Here is a 5,810-nt window from a genome sequence, read left to right as displayed (position 1 = left end):
CCTTGGGTCACCTGGAGGGGGATAAAAGGGGCAGCATGGGCTAACTCAGAGGGAGACTAGTGAGGGACAACAAGGAAGGAGCCTCACAGAGCTGAGCTAGGAGTAGTGCCCTAGAAGAGCCTGAAAGAGCAGAACCTGCAGGTAGCAGTGGGACCCTCAGCAGTATGGCATGTGGCTGGCAGGAGAGGCTCCCCTGCTCCAGGAAGGATCTGAGCAGTGACCTGAGGGGTTCCCAGCTCTGCTTCCAGCTCCTCCAATCAGAGGCTAGACAGTTTGACATGAGGCCAGGGCCTGGGAAGGTCAAGACCCCTAACAGGCTGCAGCAGTACCACCAGTGGTGCCTGTGTGGTAGTGTTCCTGCCTACCACATGGAAGATCTGGGTTCAAGTCCCAGCTGAGGTGACTTGGGCTGAGAGAGATAACAAGAAGCAAATCTTCTTGCAGTGAAAAGGGGCTATTGTGTTTTCACCCCCTTCCTCTCTCTCCAGGTACCAAGGCCCTATATTTCTATATTTCCTTGTCATTTGACATTTTGCATTTTGTGCCTCTTTATATTTCACCAACCTGTAGTGTTTGTTCTGCTGTTTGTGTTTTTTATATTTTGTTAACCCTGTCTTTTGTCAATGATTGTAAGTGTCTAAACTTTGTTGAATCCTGTCCCCTGGGGCCATTGTAGTGTCCACTATCCCCTCTGATTTATGCCTGTTATGTTCCCAATATTAAAAGGTATATGGTTAAGTGCCCATTGGTGGTCTGGCTCTGCTATATAGGGGAGGAGAGTCCCTATACCTCCCACAGCACTTGTGCACCTGCTTTGGTCCCTTCAAGTGGAGAGAGGGTACCTCTTGGAATACCGCCCGGGTTACAGTAGCTACAACATTCTATGAAACTGAGGCATGTCTCTTCCTTGTGCAGTATTCCCCTGTACCCTGGTGTGTGCCCCTGAGGTGGGAGAGGGGAAAGGGAATGGTGCCTGGGCATGATGTAAGGCCAGAGGAGCCCAGGGCAAGAGATACATGGCCCAGTGCCAGGGCAGGGTAATTGAAGCCCTCCAGCCCTACTCATCTAGGGATGGCTCCCAGTCCACAAGGGTGTGGAGGCAGTAGGCCAGGGCTTTGTGGATCTGGACAGCCTGTCACTGTGTGGGGCTGGGGCCACCAACATTGGCAGGAGGCTCCCCCTCTCCTTCATCCCTGTGCTGTGTGTGCCTGAGATGCTAGGTATACCCATGTCTCCTCCCCCTGGCCTCTGCTGTAGACCTCTCCTTGTCTGACAGATGTTGTGGAGGACACATACATTGATGATCAGTTGTGTCCAGTTCTTCTTGTCCACCTCAAGGCGCATGCTGATAGCCCACCAGTGCACCCTGAGGGAGCGAAAAGTGCTGAAGTGCTCCTTACAGTGGTCCAGCTGACCCCCATAGGGCTTCATCAGCCAGGACAGGAAGGGGTAGTGTGAGTTCCTCATGAGGCTTGGGGGGACAATGATGTTAACAAAGATGGAATCAGGGACCATGGGAACTTAGCATCTGCTTTCCATTAGCCTGGAGAGCAGGAAGTTGTGCAAGACATGAACCTCATGTGCAGCATCCATGTAAAAGTCTGGCCCAGTCTGGGATGCTTGGTGGGCACAGGGTGCACTGGGTGGCCAGGCACAGGCTGGCTAGCTGGTGGCTTATGGCCATGACAGTGCACGTCATGGTGAGCTGCTGCCACATCAGGTCCAGGTGGGTGGCTGTGATGCCCTGCAGCCTCCAGCAAGACTTACCAGCAGGAACTGCTGCAGCTCCTGGGTCTCCCTGCTTGGGCATGGGCAGCAAGATACCATGGCAGGGTTTGTGTAGGCTGGGACACAGAGGCACATGCAAGTCACAATGGCAGGGGGTTAGGGGCATGGCAGCCCATGCCCAGCAGCCAATCAGGGGTGGCTTGCCTGTTCAGCTCTGCTTGGGAGTCTTCAGCAGCCTGGGGAGCCCACAGAGCGTGCTCAGAGGCACGCGAGAGCCCCCCTGCTGGCTCCAGCCACTGCAGGCAGGCTCCAAGTCCCCTCCTACTGAAGACGTTAGCCATTGACGGGCTAACATCTGTCCTATTTGACCCTGATCTAACCTTGGGTGCCCAGAGTAAAGCTTGAAATGTAAAATACTTCCACCTCAGGCTTCTTGAATGCCTGTATATGGTCTAAATCATCTAAAAGTAAGGAAATTATTGAGGATGCAAGTGACCCCACTAGGAAGTGTCTGTGTCTACAACTCAATTTTTAATTTTACAGGAAGGAAAAATAGGAAAATAATTGGTCGTTTTACAGATACCTTAGACACAAATTGCATTGTTAGTAATAAAGGTTTTATTATCAGTAATAAACTGACCCATTGCCAGTTTAGAGACTTCACTGTTCTTCTAGACATAAATGTAGAAGTACTGCAAAGGTATATGCTAGCATATGTTTAATGTATGATTGTGTGTGTGTATGCCTGTGCATGTGTGCTTGATGTTTTAATTTGAAATATTTTCAGCTTTCTAATTTTATGATATGTAAAGTTAAAAACTTCATTGCTTTCTATTATTTTAGCAGTCTGAAAAATATTAAAGTTTTAAATGTCAGTTTCTGATGATTGATTAATATTGTTCTAAAATGTAGAATATGAAAAATTTTAGCAGAATAATCAGAATGTATTATTAACTTAGGAGGGGAATGTGTTCTTCCATATCTCCCTTTACCTTTTAAAGTATAAATTTCCTGCTTACATTGGTATACTAGTGTGGTTTTGACTTGCATTTAAAATGATAATTTTCATCCTTAGATGGAGTCTTTACAACATTTAATATGACAAAATGATCTGATCTATGATTTGGGCTATTCAGCTAAAGTTGCATTTTTTTCCACCCGCCCACTAAAAATATCCTGATGCATAGTTTTTAAACAGTATTCGGTAACTGCAGAAATCCCCCCACACAGTCTGCCATATCCCTCAGTTTCATTGCTCTGATTTCCACACTAATTTGATCTGATAGAATTGTATATGTTTGTCAGCTTTCTAGATGATTTTCACTTTATTGTGCCCAAAGTTTAGATAAAACTGAATCAATTCAAGCATCAAATGTAGATAGAAATAAATGTTAAAAAATTAGTTCTGAGCAACAGTCTGAATACAAAAAATGTGGGGTGGGGAGGAAGATCTTACACAAGCTGAGAACAGGTCAGGTCTTACAGGCATTAAAAAGAAAACATACCCTTCTTTTATAAAATGGAGTTCAGGATGCCATTTAACAAAGCATGTTGTGCATTCCACAGTCAGAGAAGGTAAAAACATAAAAGCAATAACGTGTACCAGAGAGAGGGGAAAAAAGGGTTTTCTTCCTACTGCTTGCTACTTCCATCAAGCCACCTGAGAAGTGATATGAGAGGGGCATTTTAGAATAAAGACATTGCTCTGACAGCAAATACAAATGAAATAAAATTGGCCTAAGGCTTTGATGCCAGAACCTGAATGGAGAGCTGAGACTTGGCAATGCGCTAGTTTAATACACCAGAGAAATAGAACTAGAATCATTTGCAATGCAGTATGATGAAAAGATGAAAGAGGAAAGTTATAACAAACCCAGAGATTAAAATAGACTTTTCAGGCTGTATACATTTTTTGCACCAAAGTTGACCCACAAACATAACAAGCACGCTAAGCACGTTCCAGGAAATTTTCTTCTTGGCTGGCTTTTTCCTCTTCTTGAAACAGAATCTTCAAATTTCTCATGAAGCCACATTGGGAATTAGATCCTTGCCATCCTAGATTGGAGGGTCCTTGCTGTTGAATAACGTCCTTTGGCTGAAACTTGTTTTTCCTTTGACTCTGGAACAGCAGCAACTAGTCACGTTTAGCCAGAAGTCAGGTCATCAAAATATGCAGCTGGTTCTTTGAGGAGGAGGAAGAAATAAGACAAAATAGGAGACTGCAAAAAATTGCTGTGCATACTCCTATCCCCTAAAAAGACTTGCTTATTTTTGAGGGAGGGACCATTTTTTGTTCTGTGTTTGTACAGCATCTAGCACCAAAGGGCTAGGCCCACAACAATGATAATGATGATGATAATTTGTACAATGGGTTTAAGAGGTGGTTTATAACCACGTATATCCTGATTATTTTTCATTCTCCCGTAGTGATAAAGGCATCACTTATAGATTTCTAATTTGGGCATGTACTGAATGTATGAAATAGTTTTAACTGTTTTTGTCATTTGAAGAGTAAAATATGAAAATTGGTAAACTATCATAACCAATTATCAACTGTTGCTTCTATGTAACACCCCATGTTTCCCTCTTACATATTTAAATTGTTTTTGGTGCATATTCAATTATTTTAATTGCTTAAATCTAATTGATTAAAAAACTTTGCCTTTTCCATGAGGAAAGAAGAATCATGAGCCTTCACTTTTCTGATACCAGCACTTCTGCAACTTTGCCAACCACAAACATTTGACTTTAAAGCTGGAGTGAGGTATAAAGCTTCCATGTAAAAACACTAAAAACTGAAAAAGGACATTTCTGAAGTGCATTTCTAAGAAAAGAAAAGGAAGGAATGCCTTTTTAAAAGGTAATGCAGAAATGCAACTGCCCCACTACCCTATCTAAGCTGCTTCAGTTTCTCTTGAAGCAGGGTCTCACTCTTCTTCACTGGAGGTAAATATGAAGGTAAAAAAATCCTCACAATTTTCCCATAAAAGAAAATCGCTATTAACCTCACTCTTCAAGCTCCTGCAGATAGGAAAGAAAATTTTCAAGCTGTAGAAAAGTAAATTTTTTTGATGGGGGGGGAAGGGTGGCGGAGGAGGAGGATAGTTTAGGAGACTCAAATTTCAGTAGTTTCTTCTCTATCTAAATACTTCTTTTGTAGGGCCATTCCAGCCTTTAAAGTTCTTGCTAATGTTTTTGCTTTGGGATGCTATTCAATGATCCTGAGTCTTCTTGGGGAATGCTATGCTGCACTGGCATTATCCCTCAAAAGCCTAATATTAGCAAGTAGTCGAGGGTCAACAACCTGCACCCTTCCCCATTCCAGGAGGCCTATTTTAAATGCAGTATGAGTAGGCTAGCATGTAAGGAGCCTAAGATGGGTATATCTTTCAGGCTTGCTGAGGAAATAGCCCAGGGAACTGACAGGGGTCTCTATGTCATTTGTTCACAGCTGTCTTCTGTTTGTAAGGACCAAAACAGGTGAAATGACATGTCCAGTTTTGGGGGCATTTTTCCCCATTGGGAAAAATACCACTGGAGGTTGCAGTCATTACAGCAGAGAAGCCAGGCATGAAATGGGGAATAAGTTTTCCTGGCACATATGTGGGTTGCGGGGAGTTATGCTTCACGAGCAACACATTCCTACAGTATAATGAGTTTAGTTTAAATGAACCTATTGTTTCAAGGAGATTTACTATAGCTGTCTTGCTTCCACTTTCTCATCCTGGACATGGGGCTGTATGCCTTTTAGTGAGTTATGGGAGAAGGAAATGATTTTTGAGCAGATCACTGACTTAACAAGCTCTTGGCTACTGATGACTAGGGCTTACATCGGGTAAAATCCTTCACTCATGACTCATGAGTCATGGGAGGGGAGAGGAAGGAAAAGAAAGAAGGTATAATTTTAGTTCTCTCTCTCCAAAAATGCCAGTGATGCACCTAAATGACAGTGTTATAGAGACTTTGAACAGTTAGAAAACCTGAATGCTTAGAACTATGTTAATCATTTGGAATGCTCTAGCTATCACCAGCAAGCCAAATGCATCTGAATTCAGCAGCAAATAACATCTCAGTTGTGCCCT

This window comes from Gavialis gangeticus, unplaced genomic scaffold, assembly GCF_001723915.1.
Source record: "Gavialis gangeticus isolate Ggan-Ray unplaced genomic scaffold, GavGan_comp1, whole genome shotgun sequence".
In the NCBI taxonomy this organism is placed as follows: domain Eukaryota; kingdom Metazoa; phylum Chordata; order Crocodylia; family Gavialidae; genus Gavialis; species Gavialis gangeticus.
The sequence above is the reverse complement of the archived record's forward strand: the minus strand, read 5'-3'. Positions refer to the sequence as shown.